Below are 20,207 nucleotides of genomic sequence, written 5' to 3'. Positions count from 1 at the left end.
GGTCCAAGGATTTGGCTTACGCGATCGCGTGGTTCAAGACGCGATCGCGAAGGAAGACGACTCAGTGCTATGCGATCGCGTGGGGAAGAGCGCGATCGCGAAGAAGGAAATCCCTGTGTAAAAATTGCAGAAAATCTGATATCATCCTAAGTCCAAAACCACCCCGAACACCTCCGAAAACACTCCCGAGCCCTCGGGGCTCCTAACCAATCACACACCCTAACTCAATAACATCTTACGAACTTACTCGAGCGATCAAATCGCCAAAATAACCTCAAAATCATTGGATCAAGCCTCAAAATCATCATTTTCCTTTCAAACTTCATAAACTTCAAACTTTAGATATTTAGGTCCGAAACACGTCAAACGACGTCCGATTTCGACCAAACTTTACAGAAAGCGCTTAACACATATTTAAGACTTGTACCGGGCGTCGGAACCAAAATACGAGCCCGATACCATAGTCTTTTAATCAATTTTCATTTCCATTTTCCTTAATAATTTCAGAAAAACAATTTCACAGAAAAATTCATTTCTCGGGCTCTAGACCTCGGAATTCGACTCCGGGCACATGCCCGAGTCCCATATTTTTCTACGGACCTTCCGGGACCGTCCAATCTCGAGTCCGGGTCCGTTTACCAAAAATGTTGACCGAAGTCAACCTTAAACATATTAATATCAAAATTCTTCAAATTTTTCACAGAATTCACATATTTCAACATAAAAGCTTTCCGGCTACGCGCCCGGACTGCGCACGCAAATCGAGGCAAGTAAAAATGAGGTTTTCAAGGCCTCGGAAGCACAGAATGAATGAGGAAACAGGTGATGACCCTTTGGGTCGTCACATCCTCCACCTCTAAAAGAACCGTTCGTCCTCGAACGGACAAAAGAAAGCAGTACCTGAGTCCGGAAATAGATGTGGATAACGGCTCCGCATATCTGACTCGGACTCCCAGGTCGAGGCCTCAGGGGGCTGACCTCTCCACTGAACACGAACAGAAGGAAAACTCTTCAACCTCAGCCGTCGAACCTGCCGGTCTAGAATAGCTACCGGCTCCTCCTCATATGACAGATCCTTGTCCAACTGGACAGTGCTGAAGTCTAATACATGGGCTGGATCACCGTGATACCTCCGAAGCATGGACACATGAAACACTGGATGCACGGCTGACAAGCTGGGCGGCAAGGCAAGTCTGTAAGCCACCACTCCCACACGATCGAGAATCTCAAATGGGCCAATGAACCTAGGGCTAAGCTTGCCCTTCTTCCCAAATCTCATCACGCCCTTCATAGGCGACACTCGAAGCAAGACCCGCTCACCAACCATGAAGGCTACATCTCGAACCTTACGATCCGCATAACTCTTTTGCCGCGACTGAGCCGAACGAAGTCTATCCTGAATGACCTTGACCTTCTCCAAGGCCTCCTAACCTAAATCTGTACCTATCAACCGAGCCTCTCCCGGCTCGAACCATCCAATCGGAGACCGACATCGCCTCATATGGAGCCATCTGAATGCTGGACTGGTAACTGTTGTTGTAGGCGAACTCTGCTAAAGGCAGAAACTGGTCCCACGAGCCTCCAAAATCAATGACACAAGCCCGGAGCATATCCTCCAAAATTTGAATGGTCCGCTCGGACTGACCGTCCGTCTGAGGATGGAACGTTGTGCTCAACTGAACCTGGGTACCTAACTCTTGCTGAACCGCTCTCCAGAAGCGCGAGGTAAACTACGTACCCCAATCCCAAATGATAGATACCGGCACACCATGAAGGCGAACAATCTCCCGGATATAAATCTCAGCTAACCTCTCGGATGAATAGGAGACTGCTACTGGAATGAAATACGCTGACTTGGTCAGCCTATCAATAATGACCCAAATAGCATCAAACTTCTTCCGAGTCAACGGAAGTCCAGTAATGAAATCCATGGTAATTCTCTCCCACTTCCACTCGGGAAGCTCAATCCTCTGAGACAAACCACCAGGCCTCTGATGCTCATACTTGACCTGCAGACAGTTTAAACACCGAGCCACATACGCAACAATATCCTTCTTCATCCTACGCCACCAATAATGCTGCCGCAAGTCCTGATATATCTTCGCGGCGCCCGGGTGAATAGAATACCGAGAAATGTGGGCCTCCACTAAGATCAACTCTCGAATCCCATCAACATTGGGCACACAAACTCGACCCTGCAATCTCAAAACACCATCATCATCTAAAGTCACCTTCGTGGCACCTCCACGCTGCACCGTGTCTCTCAGGACACACAAATGGGGATCATCAAATTACCGATCACGGATACGCTCCAATAGAGAAGAACGAGCGATCGTGCAAGCTAACACTCTGCTGGGCTCAGAAATATCTAATCTCACCAATCGATTGGCCAACGCCTGAATATCTAAAGCAAGCGGTCTCTGGCTGACCGAAATATACGCAAGACTACCCATGCTGGCAGACTTCCTACTTAATGCATCGGCCACCACATTGGCCTTACCCGGGTGATATAAGATAGTAACATTATAATCTTTCAACAACTCTAGACATCTCCTCTGCCTCACATTCAACTCCTTCTGCTTGAACAGATACTTCAGGCTCTTGTGATCCGTGTACACCTCACACGTCACACCATATAGATAATGCCTCCAAATCTTGAAAGCATGAACAACCGCTGCCAACTCTAGATCATGAACCGGATAATTTTTCTCGTGGATCTTCAACTGTCTCGAAGCATAAGCAATAACCTTGCCATCCTGCATCAATACTGCTCCAAGTCCAATACGGGAAGCATCGCAATAGACCGTGTAAGGCCCTGAACCTGTGGGCAAAACCAACACTGGTGTCGTGGTCAGAGCTGTCTTGAGCTTCTGGAAGCTCGCCTCACACTCATCTGACCATCTGAACTGGGCACCCTTGTGGGTCAATCTGGTCATCGGGGCTGCAATAAAAGAAAACCCCTCCACGAACCGACGGTAATAACCTGCTAACCCCAAGAAACTCCGAATCTCGGTCGCTGAAGCTGGTCGAGGCCAATTCTTGACTGCCTCAATCTTCTTCGGGTCCACCTGAATACCCTCTGCTGATACAATATGACCCAGAAATGCAACCGAACTCAACCAGAACTCGCACTTCGAAAACTTGGCATACAATTGACTATCTTTCAGAGTCTGAAGGACCACTCTGAGGTGCTGCTCGTGCTCTTCTTGGCTGCAAGAGTACACCAAGATCTCATCAATGAANGAATCAACAGTACACAAACGTCCGACAAGGGAATAATCAACAACGCTTTCTCTTTTTTTACTTTCCTTATCTTATAATTCACTTTACTATTTTGAGCCAACGCTCCAAAGAATCAAGTCATTTCGTATACTTTCAATATTCGTATCACAATTCGAGCCAATGCTCCAGGAATCAAATGATCCTATTACCGTTCACATGTTATTCACAACATATAGAAATCCTCCAATAAACACGGAGTTCACAACCAAGTCACGATAATTACATTATAAAGACTCACGGTCATGCTAGACACCAATGTATAGATACTCGTCACCATGCCTATACATCGCACTCGATCACATAGCAATTAGCAACAAGAATCAACTCCTATTCCCTCAAGCTAGGGTTAAACCAAACACTTACCTCAAAGCCTTGAAATCCACTTAATCCTCAACTATCGCTTTACCTCGTGATTCCACCTCCAATACAGTGATATCTAGGAATAATTAATTCAACAATATCAATAAAGACTCAAGGGCAACATCCCATAGCCTAGATATGAATTTTCTAGCATTCTTCCAAAAATACCAAAATTAGACACCGGGCCCACATGGTCCAAACTCGAGGCTCGGACCAAAACCCGATCACCCATAACCCCACGAGTCCAAATACATAATTTGTTTTAAGATTCGACCCCAAATTGAGGTTGAATCACCCAAAATTCTCAAAACCCTAACTCTACCCAAAACCCATAATTTCTACCTTGATTTCATGATTTAGGGCTAGGATTACAATAATTAATGAAGGAAATTGAAGAAAACAAGTTAAACAATGCTTACCCAAGAATCTTTGATGAAGAAGTGCTCTAAAATTCGCCCTAGGACTTTGGAGAAGGAAGAGTTCGTGAAGTGATATGTTTTTCCCGTCACTGGTTCTGTTTTTGACTTAAAAATTAACTGGGCGGATTTGCCCTACGCGATCGCGAATATAGGGATGCGATCGCGAAAGGTTACACAGAATGGGCAACGCGATTGCGTGAGTTGTAATGCGATCGCGTAGGGGAATACTGGGGGGTCCAAAACTTGGTCTATGCGATCGCAACCCTACTGGTGCGAACGCATTGAAGGAAGTGTTGAGGCAGTGCGATCGCGTGATCAAGTACGCGAACGCGAAAGAGCGAAGAGCCAAAGGAACACGATCGCGGGCTGAAGATTGTGATCGCGTAAGAGGAAATCACTGAGAAAAAATTGCAGAAAAATCTGCTACCATTCTAAGTGCAAAAACACCCCGAACCACCTCCAATTCACTCCCGAGCCCTCGGGGCTCCTAACCAATCACACACACTAACTCAATAACATCCTACGAACTAACTCGAGCGATCAAATTGCCAAAATAACATCAAAATCATTGAATCAAGCCTCAAACTCATCATTTCTATTTCAAACTTCATAAACTTCCAACTTTAGATAATTAGGTCCGAAACACGTCAAACGACGTCCGATTTTGACCAAACTTCACAGAAAGCGCTTAAACAATATATAAGACTTGTGCCGAGCGTCGGAACCAAAATACGAGCCCGATACTACAGTCTTTTAATAAATTTTCATTTCCATTTTCCTTATAAATTTTAGAAAAATTCATTTCTCGGGCTCTAGACCTCGGAATTCGACTCCGGGCACATGCCCGAGTCCCATATTTTTCTACGGACCTTCCGGGTCCGTCCAATCTCGGGTCCGGGTCCGATTTTCCAAAAATGTTGACCAAAGACTAATGTAATCATATTAATGTCAAAATTCTTCAAATTTTTCACAGAATTCACATATTTCAACATAAAAGCTTTCCGGCTATGCGCCCGGACTGCGCACGCAAATCGAGGCAGGTAAAAATGAGGTTTTTAAGGCCTCGAAAGCACGGAACGAATGAGGAAACAGGTGATGACCCCTTTGGATCGTCACATCCTCCACCTCTAAAACAACCGTTCGTCCTCGAACGGACAAAAGAAAGGAGTACCTGAGTCGGGAAATAGATGTGGATAACGGATCAGCATATCTGACTCGGACTCCCAGGTCGAGGCCTCAGGGGGCTGACCTCTCCACTGAACACGAACAGAAGGAAAACTCTTCAACCTCAGCCGTCGAACCTGCCGGTCTAGAATAGCTACCGGCTCCTCCTCATATGACAGATCCTTGTCCAACTGGACAGTGCTGAAGTCTAATACATGGGCTGGATCACCGTGATACCTCCGAAGCATGGACACATGAAACACTGGATGCACGGCTGACAAGCTGGGCGGCAAGGCAAGTCTGTAAGCCACCACTCCCACACGATCGAGAATCTCAAACGGACCAATGTACCTAGGGCTAAGCTTGCCCTTCTTTCCGAACCTCATCACGCCCTTCATAGGCGACACCCGGAGCAATACCCGCTCACCAACCATAAAATCTACATCTCGGACCTTACGGTCTGCATAACTCTTCTGCCTAGACTGAGTTGAACGCAGCCTCTCCTGAATAATCTTGACCTTATCTAAGGCCTCCTGAACTAAATTTGTACCCAATAATCGAGCCTCTCCCGGCTCAAACCATCCGACTGGAGACCGACATCGCCTACCATACAATGCCTCATATGGAGCCATCTGAATGCTGGACTGGTAACTGTTGTTGTAGGCGAACTCTGCTAAAGGCAGAAACTGGTCCCACGAGCCTCCAAAATCAATGACACAAGCCCGGAGCATATCCTCCAAAATCTGAACAGTCCGCTCGGACTGACCGTCCGTCTGAGGATGGAACGCTGTGCTCAACTGAACCTGGGTACCTAACTCTTGCTGAACCGCTCTCCAGAAGCGCGAGGTAAACTGCGTACCCCGATCCGAAATGATAGATACCGGCACACCATGAAGGCGAACAATCTCCCGGATATAAATCCCAGGTAACCTCTCGGATGAATAGGAGACTGCTACTGGAATGAAATGCGCTGACTTGGTCAGCCTATCAATAATGACCCAAATAGCATCAAACTTCTTCCTAGTCAACGGAAGTCCAGTAATGAAATCCATGGTAATCCTCTCCCACTTCCACTCGCGAAGCTCAATCCTCTGAGATAAACCACCAGGCCTCTGATGCTCATACTTGACCTGCTGACAGTTTAAACACCGAGCCACATACGCAATAATATCCTTCTTCATCCTACGCCACCAATAATGCTGCCGCAAGTCCTGATACATCTTCGCGGAGCCCGGGTGAATAGAATACCGAGAACTATGGGCCTCCGCTAAGATCAACTCTCGAATCCCATCAACATTGGGCACACAAACTCGACCCTACAATCTCAAAACACCATCATCATCTAAAGTCACCTTCGTGGCACCTCCACGCTGCACCGTGTCTCTCAGGACACACAAATGGGGATCATCAAACTGCCGATCACGGATACGCTCCAATAGAGAAGAACGAGTGACCGTGCAAGCCAACACTCTGCGTAGGCTCAGAAATTATCTAATCTCACCAATCGGTTGGCCAACGCCTGAATATCTAAAGCAAGCGGTCTCTGGCTGACCGAAATATAAGCAAGACTACCCATGCTGGCAGACTTCCTACTTAATGCATCGGCCACCACATTGGCCTTACCCGGGTGATATAAGATAGTAACATTATAATCTTTCAACAACTCTAGACATCTCCTCTGCCTCACATTCAACTCCTTCTGCTTGAACAGATACTTCAGGCTCTTGTGATCCGTGTACACCTCACACGTCACACCATATAGATAATGCCTCCAAATCTTTAAAGCATGAACAACCGCTGCCAACTCCAGATCATGAACCGGATAATTTTTCTCGTGGATCTTCAACTGTCTCGAAGCATAAGCAATAACCTTGCCATCCTGCATCAATACTGCTCCACGTCCAATACGGGAAGCATCGCAATAGACCGTGTAAGGCCCTGAACCTGTGGGCAAAACCAACACTGGTGTCGTGGTCAGAGCTGTCTTGAGCTTCTGGAAGCTCGCCTCACACTCATCTGACCATCTGAACTGGGCACCCTTGTGGGTCAATCTGGTCATCGGGGCTGCAATAAAAGAAAACCCCTCCACGAACCGACGGTAATAACCTGCTAACCCCAAGAAACTCCGAATCTCGGTCGCTGAAGCTGGTCGAGGCCAATTCTTGACTGCCTCAATCTTCTTCGGGTCCACCTGAATACCCTCTGCTGATACAATATGACCCAGAAATGCAACCGAACTCAACCAGAACTCGCACTTCGAAAACTTAGCATATAATTGACTATCTTTCAGAGTCTGAAGAACCACTCTAAGGTGCTGCTCGTGCTCTTCTTGGCTGCGAGAGTACACCAAGATGTCATCAATTAAGACTATCACGAATAAGTCTAGATATGGCCTGAACACTCGGTTCATCAACTCCATAAATGCGCTGGGGCATTGGTCAAACCAAATGACATGACTAAAAACTCATGGTGCCCATACCGAGTGCGGAACGCTGTCTTAGGGACATCAGACGCCCTAATCCTCAGCGGATGATAGCCAGATCTCAAGTCTATCTTTGAAAACACCTTTGCTCCCTGAAGCTGGTCAAACAATCATCAATTCTCGGCAGTGGATACTTGTTCTTTATCGTCACCTTGTTCAACTGCCGGTAATTAATACACATCCGCATCGAACCATCCTTCTTCCTCACAAATAACACCGGCGCACCCCAAGGAGAAACACTAGGCCTGATAAAACCCTTCTCTAGTAATTCCTGCAACTGGTCCTTTAACTCCTTCAACTCTGGCGGGGCCATGCGATACGGCGGAATAGAAATGGGCTGCGTGCCCGGAGCCAGATCAATACAGAAATTAATATCACTGTCGGGCGGCATGCCCGGCAGGTCTGAAGGGAAAACCTCAGAGAACTCTTAAACAATAGGAACAGAGTCAATAGAAGGAACCTCTGCGCTGGAGTCGCGAACATACGCTAGATAAGCTAAACACCCCTTCTCGACCATGCGTCGAGCCTTGACATATGTAATAACACTGCGAGTGGCATGACCTGAAATCCCTCTCCACTCTAGTCGGGGCAATTCTGGCAAAGCCAAGGTCACGGTCTTGGCGTGACAATCTAAGATGGCATGATACGGGGACAACCAATCCATCCCCAATATAACGTCAAAGTCAACCATGACCAACAACAACAAATCTACCTGAGTCTCAAGACCTCCAATCACCCCAATCCAAGAACGATGGGCTCGGTCGACCATAATAGAATCACCCACCGGTGCAGACATATAAACAGGAACACTCAATGAACCATTAGGCATGACCAAATACGGCGCAAAATATAACCGAAGCTTCTCTACCACAAACCAGAACAGTACATGCACCTCCACCTCTAATACCTTTACCTCCACTTCTTGCATCTCTACCTCCACCTCTAATACCTTTACCTCCACCTCTCGCATCTCTACATCCACCTCTAACACCTTTATCTCCACAAAGACTCCGAAGACGTAGCTGATCTATCACTGGTCTGTGTTGCTGCTCAGCTGAAGAAGCGGTACATGACCTCGCCATTCGTAAAAGAACGGAGTAGAAATTTAATCGGCATTTGAGAAACCAATCGCACGACAAGAAAGAACAGATGAGAGATTTTTCCTAACTCAATAGACTCTGGGGAACAAGTACAGACGTCTCCATACCTACCCCTAAGACTCTACTAAGTTTGTTCGTGAGTTGTGAGACCTATGTAACCTAGTGCTCTGATACCAACTTGTCACGACCCGGATTTCCCACCATCGGGATCGTGATGGCGCCTACTCGTGGTAGCTAGGCAAGCCAACTTATTTACCTTTCATTAATAAATAAATCTGTTATCAATCTTTAGCATCTAAAAGAAATGTGGAATTTAATAATAACAATAGCGGAAGTCTAATTTATAAGTCTGAATCAAAACGCGGAATAGTCAACAATAGTCTCTACCCAAGATTTGGTGTCACATTACTCACGAACCACTAAGAATAAACTAAATACAAAGGTCTAAAAGAAATATAATAGCTGTCTGTCTCGAAAACAATGAGGCAACAGTCAAAAGGAAACATAAAGAAGAGACGTCGGGCCTGCGGACGCCTGCAAGGCTACCTCAGTCTCGTGATATGAAAGCCTGCTCCCTTACTACTGCTGTTGCTGCTCCTCAAAACCTGGACCTGTGCAAAAATGCACAGAAGTATAGCATCAGCACAACCGACCCCATGTGCTGGTAAGTGTCTAGCCTAACCCCGGCGAAGTAGTGACGAGGCTAGACTGGACATCACATAAACCTGTGCAGATATAAATATACAGCGGAAATCGAATACCAAGTAGTTAACAACATGGGAGGGGAGACATGCTAAGGGGAGATACAATATTAACAGCAATCAAGAGTAACAACTAAAACAACTTAGGTTCACAATGAATAAGGAATCAATACTCAAATACAAACACATAGCCTCAATAACTGTTGCGGCGTGCAACCCGCTCCATAATCACTATTGTTGCGGCGTGCAACCCGCTCCACAAATACCACTGTTGCGGCGTGCAACCCGACCCATATCATTTACCATGTATCATTGTTGCGGCGCGCAACCCGATCCTCACCTTTTACTGTTGCAGCGTGCAACCCGATCCTCAATATCATTGTTGCGGCGCGCAACCCGATCCTCAATATCATTGTTGCGGCGCGCAACCCGATCCTCAATATCATTTAACAATCCGACTCCCCAAACAACAATCACAATAAAGGGGCATAAAAATAAGCAAATATTTGACAAACATCCCGGCAAGGGAAAGAATCCGACAAGTTCAACCAAACGTCCCGGCAAGGGAATAATCAACAACGCTTTCTCTTTCTTACTTTTCTTATCCCACGATATCACTGGAGCCCAAGCTCCAAGAAATCTCTTACCTCATATTCCGTCACAAACAACAATATAACGACTTCCTAGTAAGGGGACAAAACATCATCTCAAATATCCCGGCAAGGGGATTACTATAACCACATTAGCCCCAACATCTAACCACCACAGCTATAACCAACCTATTACCACACTTAACCATCTCAGCTATATCTAACTGATTACCTCACCTAACCACCCCATTGATAGCTAGCCTATTACGTTACTTAACCATCTCAGCTATAACTATAGTCATCCCACGACACAAGGAAACATTAACCTAAGCGACCCTAGTATCCGTCAAGAACACAATGCAGCGCAATCACAACCCAACAATAGCCCGTCAAGAGGGCAACATAATGATCTCTTCTCTTCACAACTCGAGTAAATGCTCCAGAGGTTCAATTATCACTTGTACTGTCACAATTCGTTCTACAACTGGAGCCGACGCTCCTCAATGAAACAAGTCATTTCATATACTTTCAATATTCGTATCACAATTTGAGCCAATGCTCCCGGGAAATCAAATGATCATATTACCGTTCACATGTTATTCACAACACATAGAAATACTCCAATAAACATGGAATTCACAATCAGTTCATGATAATCACATTATAAGGACTCACGGTCATGCTAGACACCAATGTATAGATACTCGTCACCATGCCTATACATCGCACTCGATCACATAGCAATTAGCAACAAGACTCAACTCCTATTCCCTCAAGCTAGGGTTAAACCAAACACTTACCTCGGTCCCAAGAATAGCAATCAACCTTCAAAGACCGCCTTTCCTCTAAAATCCGACTCCGAAACAGTGATATCTAGGCATGGTTAATTCAATAATATCAATAAAGACTCAAGGGCAACATCCCATAGCCTAGATATGAATTTTCTAGCATTCTTCCAAAAATACCAAAATTAGACACCGGGCCCACATGGTCCAAACTCGAGGCTCGGACCAAAACCCGATCACCCATAACCCCACGAGTCCAAATACAAAATTTGTTTTAAGATTCGACCCCAAATTGAGGTTGAATCACCCAAAATTCTCAAAACCCTAACTCTACCCAAAACCCATAATTTCTACCTTGATTTCATGATTTAGGGCTAGGATTTCAGTAATTAATGAAGGAAATTGAAGAAAACAAGTTAAACAATGCTTACCTAAGAAGCTTTGATGAAGAAGTGCTCTAAAATTCGCCCTAGGACTTTGGAGAAGGAAGAGTTCGTGAAGTGATATGTTTTTTTCCGTCACTGGTTCTGTTTTTGACTTAAAAATTAACTGGGCGGATTTGCCCTACGCGATCGCGGATATAGGGGATGCGATCGCGAAAGGTTACACATAATGGGCAACGCGATCGCGTGAGTTGTAATGGGATCGTGTAGGGGAATACTTGGGGGGGGGAGGGGTTCCAAAACTTGGTCTATGCGATCGCAACCCTGCTGGTGCGAACGCATTGAAGGAAGTGCTGAGGCAGTGCGATCGCGTGATCAAGTACGCGAACGCGAAAGAGCGAAGAGCCAAAGGAACGCGATTGCGGGCTGAAGATTGTGATCGCGTAAGAGGAAATCACTGAGCAAAAATTGCAGAAAAATCTGCTACCATTCTAAGTGCAAAAACACCCCGAACCACCTCCAATTCACTCCCGAGCCCTCGGTGCTCCTAACCAATCACACACACTAACTCAATAACATCCTACGAACTTACTCGAGCGATCAAATTGCCAAAATAACATCAAAATCATTGAATCAAGCCTCGAACTCATCATTTCTATTTCAAACTTCATAAACTTCCAACTTTAGATAATTAGGTCCGAAACACGTCAAACGACGTCCGATTTCGACCAAACTTCACAGAAAGCGCTTAAACAATATATAAGACTTATGCCGGGTGTCGGAACCAAAATACGAGCCCGATACTACAGTCTTTTAATAAATTTTCATTTCCATTTTCCTTATAAATTTCAGTAAAAAAAATTCACAGAAAAATTCATTTCTCGGGCTCTAGACCTCGGAAGTCGACTCCGGGCACATGCCCGAGTCCCATATTTTTCTACGGACCTTCCGGGACCGTCCAATCTCGGGTTCGGGTCCGTTTTTCCAAAAATATTGACCAAAGTCTACTGTAATCATATTAATGTCAAAATTCTTCAAATTTTTCACAGAATTCACATATTTCAACATAAAAGCTTTCTGGCTATGCGCCCGGACTGCGCACGCAAATCGAGGCAGGTAAAAATGAGGTTTTTAAGACCTCGGAAGCACGGAGCGGATGAGGAAACAAGTGATGACCCCTTTGGGTCGTCACAAAATACTTAGTTTTTGCATCTCCACAGTCAATCCAAAGTGCTCTTGCTTTCTGTCTGATCACTTGCTCCTCTATATTGCTCCATTTCTCTATCTGTTTTAATGTTTGCCTTTCCTCTTCTATAAACAGTGTATCCATAGGCCTGCTTTTCATTTGGCTTTGGACAATCTCCAATCTTTCCTTCTCTTTTTCTAGTTTCTGTTTATAAGATCCTATATATGCATTTATTCCCCTTAATTGCTCCTTCATTTCCTTCAATTTCCACCATATTCGTTGCATAGGCTCACCATCATAATTCTGCTCCCACACTCTCTTTATCACAGTGTCAAACTGAGGGTGTTCCATAAAATTTTCATAAAATCTGAATGGTTTAGGGTGTAGTGGCTTGACCTTTCCACATTTTATAAGGATAGGGGAGTGGTCAGAGACTAAGGGATTCATATAGTCTGCTTCTACATGGCCATATTGTTGTATCCACTGATAGTTCCCCAGAGCCCAATCGATCTTACTATATACTCTACTCCCATCATCTTGTTTGTTGGTCCACGTATAGTGCCATCCTGTTGCTCTCACTAGTGTCAATTGCAGGTTATCAATCATTCCTTTAAACCCCTGAACTTCAGCAGTTGTTACTGGAGATCTAATCTTATCATCAGAACTCAGGACATTATTAAAATCACCAGATAATATCCAAGTCTCCTTGTTTGGTATACTAATTTGTCTCAAATCATTCCACAGCTTTTCTCTCTTTTTGCCATCATTTTGAGCATAGATGACACTAAGATTAGTTTTAAACTGTGTTCTAGTATCCTCTACAATGCAATGAATGTATTGGTCTGTCATGTGCCTCACCTGCGCTTGCACAGTGTTTCTCCATAAGATCCAGATTCTACCATTCACAGCATGTTGATAATAACAGCATACATTCCATCCTTTTGCAATTTTCCCCTGCACTTTCTTTGCCTTATGCTCTTTTACTCTAGTTTCAATACAGCCCATAATGTCTATTTTATTTTTAGCAATAAGAGTTCTCACCTCCTTTTTCTTGAGGGCTTGATTCAGCCCCCTAATGTCCCATGTAGCAATTATCATTTCAATATTAAGGGATCAGGTGGTCTAGGCTCAGCTTGATGACCACTTCTCTCTTTCTGAATGTAGACAGCATCAGATTTTCCTTTTTCAGTCTGTCCCTCCATTCCTGCATTCATGATCACAATATCAGCAATCTTGCTTTCCCTTTTTGTATCTCCTCTATACAGTACATTTTCTCTTGTTTTTTCTGTTATTCTGTTCATACATTGTATCACTTCCACAGTATCTTTGGTAGGTTGATCATCTTCATCCTCTTGGTTTTGCTTGACAATCCAAGCTTGTTTTATGATCTTCCCCTGCCTCTTTTTTCTTTTCCTCTGCCTTTTCCCCCTTTCCTCTCCTTCACTTTCTTCCCCTTGCTCCTGCTTCTTCTCATCTTTCACATTATACCAACAATCCATTGAGTCATGTTCAAATTCAGACACTCATTACAGAAGCTAGGTTTCCAATCATACTCAATGTCTTGAGTCTTTGCCCATAAGGAGTTTCTACTTCAATTTGATCAGGGAGCATATGAGCAGCATCCACTTCTATTAAGACTCTAGCATATGAAATTTTCTCATAATGAGCAGTAAATCGATCAGCGTATAATGGCTTACGAATAGCACTAGCCATCTTACTTAGTGCTTCAGTCGACCAAAATCCCACTGGCAATCCTGGGAATCTCACCACACTGGGATTGTGCTTAGCACATCTTTGTTGAAAGTGAAGTCAATTTCCCAGACTCTAAGCACCATAGGCTTGTTTCTAAATGTGTAAGGTCCAGATTGCAGAACTAGATCCCTGTCCGCTATGGAATTAAATCGAAAAATACAGTATCCTTCAGCATGCATAAAAATCTTAGGCTTTGTAACAAAATTCCACACATTAAGCACATAATTCTCCATAGCCTTCTCATATGGATTTTCCCCAATCACATAGCCTATCAGAGCAGTTTTCCAATATTTCTCTTGTGTTTTCAGATAATCTTCACATAGTTTAACCACTTTCTTACCTTCTCTATCAACTGGAGGCACATATGAAAGTGATTTACCCATTTGTAAACTACGATTTCCACGAACAACATCAGCTGTCGTAGGTGTGGGCTTCTCCGATCCGCTAGCTTCTGAATACTGGAGTTTCCTTACTGTTGAATTCAATTGCTCTTCCATTTTCACTGCCTTTAACTGGATTTCATCCTCTGAGCTACTTACTTCATCTCCTTCCTCGTTCGATTGATACTTTTGTGGTAAGAATCTACCAAAAGTTAGAGGTGATAATTCCTTTTGAACGCCATTCTCGGGAGTAATTAGCTTCTCCTTCTGCGGAACAGTGCCATGCAACGTTTTTCGGCGATGTGCCATTTTACTCCGGTGACAACGTTTTTGGATGTTTTTCAAAGATATAAAAGGCCTATGGTTATGACCTCCACCTTGTCCGTATGTCAACATTGCTCACAGCGGCAAAATAAAATTAGTATTTCAAAAGATTTGAACAAATGACATATATACAACATGTTCATAGACTAAATCGCTTTGAATAACTTCATGCATATTTAGGAGGACTTGTACAAATGGGATTAATACTACATGCACATGGCAAACCTAAGTCAATCATTTTTACCCTAGTGATAAGCAACCATTGTTATCTAATTTTAATCGAGAAATAATCACTTCTTAATCATTAATCACTACTATCCCTAGCTAAGAGTCCGAAACCTAAATGCCAATTTTTTGGACTCAAAATACGTTTCTACCCGGTGTAAAAAAAAAAATTACTTTTCTATATAAAATGCAGTATTATACCGCGTTTTATTTTAACGAAGTTTTAGCCGTTAAAGTAAAGCGCGGTATAATACTGCGTTTTACCTATTAAAATAAAACGTGCTTCTTCTTCCCCACGCCAGAAACAGAAACGACCCCCTCCATTTTTAAAAAAAAATTCAACGGTACCCCCCCCCCCTCTTTTTCTCCAAAAAAAATCCGAGGGGACCCCACCCGTCACACAAAAAGTTAAGATTGTAGGTCCCGCATACAACCCAAGCCTTCTATTGTTGTGGTTTCTTCGTTTCGGGCTCAAAATTTCAATCTTTCGACTTTTCTGAAAAACATAAGTCGAGGTATTCCGATTTAGTTTATGTCGAAACTCGTGTAATAATGCATATTAGTTGTCTTGAATGTGTTTCCATGTTGTTTTGTATTTTGTTTGCGATTAAATTAGTATGTTATTTTTGTCCGGATTAAATTATTAGTGTTTAAAAAAAATAGATAAAAGTTGAGAAATAATTTTTTTTGTTAATAAAAATGTTCATAAATTTCTTTTACTGTTTTATATGTAATTTCGTGAATGTTATGTTATTAAAATATGTTTGTCGTTTTTATTTAGTTTAGATTATTTATTTGCTTAAAGACTAGTGCCCTTATAGCGTAGTAAAATATAAAGCCTTATTGTGTAGTAAAATATAGAGCCTTTTAGGCGTAGTAAAGTAGAGCCTTTTAGCGTAGAATCTCTGTAGTTTTAGTATCTACTAACTACAAACTCTTTTCAATTACAATTTACAAAAATTAATTATTTAATTTATAAAACAAACACACAGAATTATGAAAAATATTGAAATTGACACACATAAGAATTCAGGTATATACTCTATCCAATTAAAAATTAATTGTTCAATTTTCAAAACAAACACACAAAATTCTAAAAAATTTAAAATTGACACACATAAAAATTAAGGAAAGCTTGGGGCTACTCGGCCTCAAATATCGAGCCCATAGATATATACGTTGTCCAACTAAAAATTAATTATTTAATTTATAAAACAAACAAAATTTAAAAATATTGAAATTGACACACATAAGAATTCAGGATAGCTTGGTGCTACTGAGACTCAAATATCGAGCCTGGAACCCATAGATATATACGTTGTCCAATTAAATAGTTAAATATTAATTATTATAACACAAACAAAATTATGAAAAGTATTGAAATTGACACACATAAGAATTCAGGATAGCTTGGTGCTACTGAGACTCAAATATCGAGCCTGGAACCCATAGATATATACGTTGTCCAATTAAATAATTAAATATTAATTATTATAACACAAACAAAATTATGAAAAGTATTGAAATTGACACACATAAGAATTTAGGATAGCTTGGTGCTACTAGGACTCAAATATCGAGCCTGGAACCCATAGATATATACTCTGTCCAATTAAATAATTAAATATTAATTATTATAACACAAACACATAATTAATATTGTTTAATTTACAGTAGACGACATGGACGTGCCGCATGTGCATGCTGGACCTCTCTCGGATGAGATATTAGTGTTACAGGGCGATCATAGGTCCGCCTACGTATGGTCGGGAGAGCTAGTGGAGCAGACTCTCCGAGCCAAGAGAGTGGACGACGTGTGGGACTTTATGAGGGGAAGAGATTTCCATCCCCCTGTAGTCCAGCGCCTGCGGGATACGGGCTTCCATAGGATTTTTCAGATTGGGCGGTTGCAGCTTGACTAGTCTCTAATCATGGCCTTGATAGAGCGGTGGCGACCGGAGACGCACACTTTCCACCTGCCCATTAGCGAGGCCACCATCACGTTTCAGGATGTTGAGGTTTTATATGGGCTGCCTGCTGATGGATTGGCTGTGCACTGCCTCAGTATATGGGATCTATGTCGCGTGCCCAGTATTTGGACTTGCTGCAGCAGTTCACTGGTTTCAGGCCACAGGGTGAGACTGCGGCTTCAAGGGGCAGTCGCATTTCTGTGACAGCTATTAGACAACATTTGGAGGTATTGCACCCCGACATCACCGGCGAGACAGATGATCTACATATTCACCTGTACACGAGGTTGGCGCTGCTCCCTCATCAGCTCAGTTTCGACATTCACTTCCTCCTCATCATAACCCTCGTCAAGGAAGGGTGTGTCATCTCCAGACTCATATGCATTGTTGTCATAATCACTATCATCTTCCTGACTCTGCGCATCTGCCAAATCACGAGTCAATACGTCGTCTACGGGCAACTGTGTGAGATCAGGAACATCAAGTTACTCGTTTTCACTGCACAAAAAGAACAAAATGATAAGCTACTCAAATTGAATAAATACTTTACACATAGCTATATCACTTCACTTACAAGTCGTATTGTGTTGATATTCCATGATGGAGATTTTCTTGTTGGTGATGACTCCCGGATGGACCACCGTGATCCAACACGCCAGAACTACGTATATTCCAACTAGGAGCGGGGTGATAACTTGTAAAATTCATATCCGGACGGTACCCCTTGTGGAAAATATGAGTGTTAATACAAATCCAATTCAACATAAAATAAACATCGTTAAAGCATAGAAAAATTAAAGTTTACCAGTCGTCTTGTGGATTATGTAAAGTAGAGAAATTATTTCCTCGCTGCTCATTCGCCGGTGGTGATAAGTTTAAATCAAGGCAAACTCTTTCATCAGGAATCTGTCCGGCAAAAACTGCTCCACAATAACCACCCGATGACTGGGGTTATCCCTACTATGCACAACCTCATTATTGGGAACGTCTTCAACCTTGACGTACATTTCCAACAATTTTATCACAATAAATTGTCTGTATTCATCCGGAATCCGCGAAAAATCTCTAAGAGTTTCAGTATCTTCGATGTTAAACTCAGAATAAAAAGAAACCCCTGCGGAGTCATAGAATACGGATATCTACCGGTTACTTTAAGGTTCACCGAACGTTTTCTCACACTCATTCTTTTACATATCAACGGTACCAATTTATCGTACTCTATGTAAGCGGCAATTTAACATAACACTGTGGAGATAAACTACACCTCACAGAGTTATTCTCCGCTACAACCTCACCCCCCATATAATGAAACCCTTATTTTTGGCTCTTCAGACATTATAAAAAATGCTTGATAACAAGAAGAAAAGTTTGAACGGAAGTTAGAATACTTTTAGAATGGATTTTCATAAAATCCTAACGCCTTTAAATAAGGCAAGTCCTAGCTCGGGGGGCAGAATTTTTTGATGTAAAATGCGGTATAATACCGCGCTTTATATATTTGAATTATTGTTATGTCAGTTAACCGCATGACACTTATTGGTGGGCCCAAAAGAAGTAAAACGCGGTGTTATACCGCGCTATGTAAAACGCGGTATTATACCGCACTTTACTTTAACGGCTAAAACTCCGTTAAAGTAAAACGCGGTATAATACCGCGTTTTATATAGAAAAGTAACTTTTTTTTTACACTGTAGAAACGTGTTTTGAGTCCAAAAAGTTGACATTTAGGTTTCGGATTCCACTAGCTAACCACCTAAAAATAGTCTAATCATTCTTCTCCTTCTTCTGCCATCATTTTTTTTTATAAATTATTTATTTGAATTTTATTGTTTGTGCTCCATCTAATATGAGGAAGACTTTTTAAATCTTGGGGAAACTTTTATTCTAGGAAATAATATTTTAGTATAATAGATAAACAAAATCTAAATTAAAGAGTTTGAATCCCATTTTTGGGACGATTTGAAATTAGAATTTATTCGAGTTAATGTTCTTGAAATAGATTTATATCTTTAGGGGTCTGAATTTCAATTTTGGGACGATTTGCTGGAAATTTGAGGTGATTTGAATTGAAATTTGAGCCAAATTCGAGGTAGAAGATGAACATTAAAAGAAGCCGGTTTATGTATTCCCTTGAGTATCCTCCGTCTATCTCCTATATATCTGTTTATACCCATGTATACTTGTGTATGATATACATGGATATATAGTGAGGTATATGTGTCGCAAAAATACTTTTCCAATTCGATTTCAACTTCGAATTTTGACTCCAAACCTCCAAATCACCTCCAATCTTTCTCGAAATTTGTATATTGTCTTGTTTATGTGTTTTCAATGCGTTCAACTATACCCGTTGAAAAAAATATTGAAAAGAAAAATTCTTATGTATTTTGAATGATGTACATCATTAATAACTATTTATTGGCCAAAAATGATTAAATGATATTTTGTAGCTAAGTGACCATAAACGTTTTATTTTTTTGGTACATGTCTGTAAATCTGTCAAAAATAAATTTAATGGACGTTTTGCACCGAATGAGAGGAAGGGAAAAGAATGAAGACAAAATGTAGAAGAAACTTAAGGAAATGCGAAAATGAGAATTATTTATTATTTTGGGTTGACCAGGAAAGGAAAGAGTATTTTTAGGGGTGATTGGGATGAAGAACTATGAAGAAAAAGAATGAAATTTGATAAGAAAATCTGAATATTTAAGGTAAATATACTGTTATAAACATTGTTTGTTTTCGAATTATCTCCTTCCCATCCGAATGACTCGTTAGTTAAGGATTTATTTCAAGAATAAAAGGATCTTTACATAAATAATCGGACAGATTCGATGTTTACTTTTTCTAGCAGGTATATATAAATTATGCACTAATTATACACAGTTATACATATATTATAGATGGATTAAATTTATATTATACATCCGCCAGCTTTTTCTAGTTGCTTTTTCTAGTTTAAGCGGTTAGATTGACGACTATTTAGGTTAAGTTTTGATAAATAAATGCAGTCTTATTTGGTAATAAAACAAATTTCAAGAAAATACGACTCACATCTCTCTGCCATCCTCTTTTAAACCTAAACAAAAACTTATCTTTTTGTT

This window comes from Nicotiana attenuata, unplaced genomic scaffold (assembly GCF_001879085.1).
Source record: "Nicotiana attenuata strain UT unplaced genomic scaffold, NIATTr2, whole genome shotgun sequence".
Classification (NCBI taxonomy): Eukaryota; Viridiplantae; Streptophyta; class Magnoliopsida; order Solanales; family Solanaceae; genus Nicotiana; species Nicotiana attenuata.
This window is presented reverse-complemented; position numbering follows the sequence as displayed.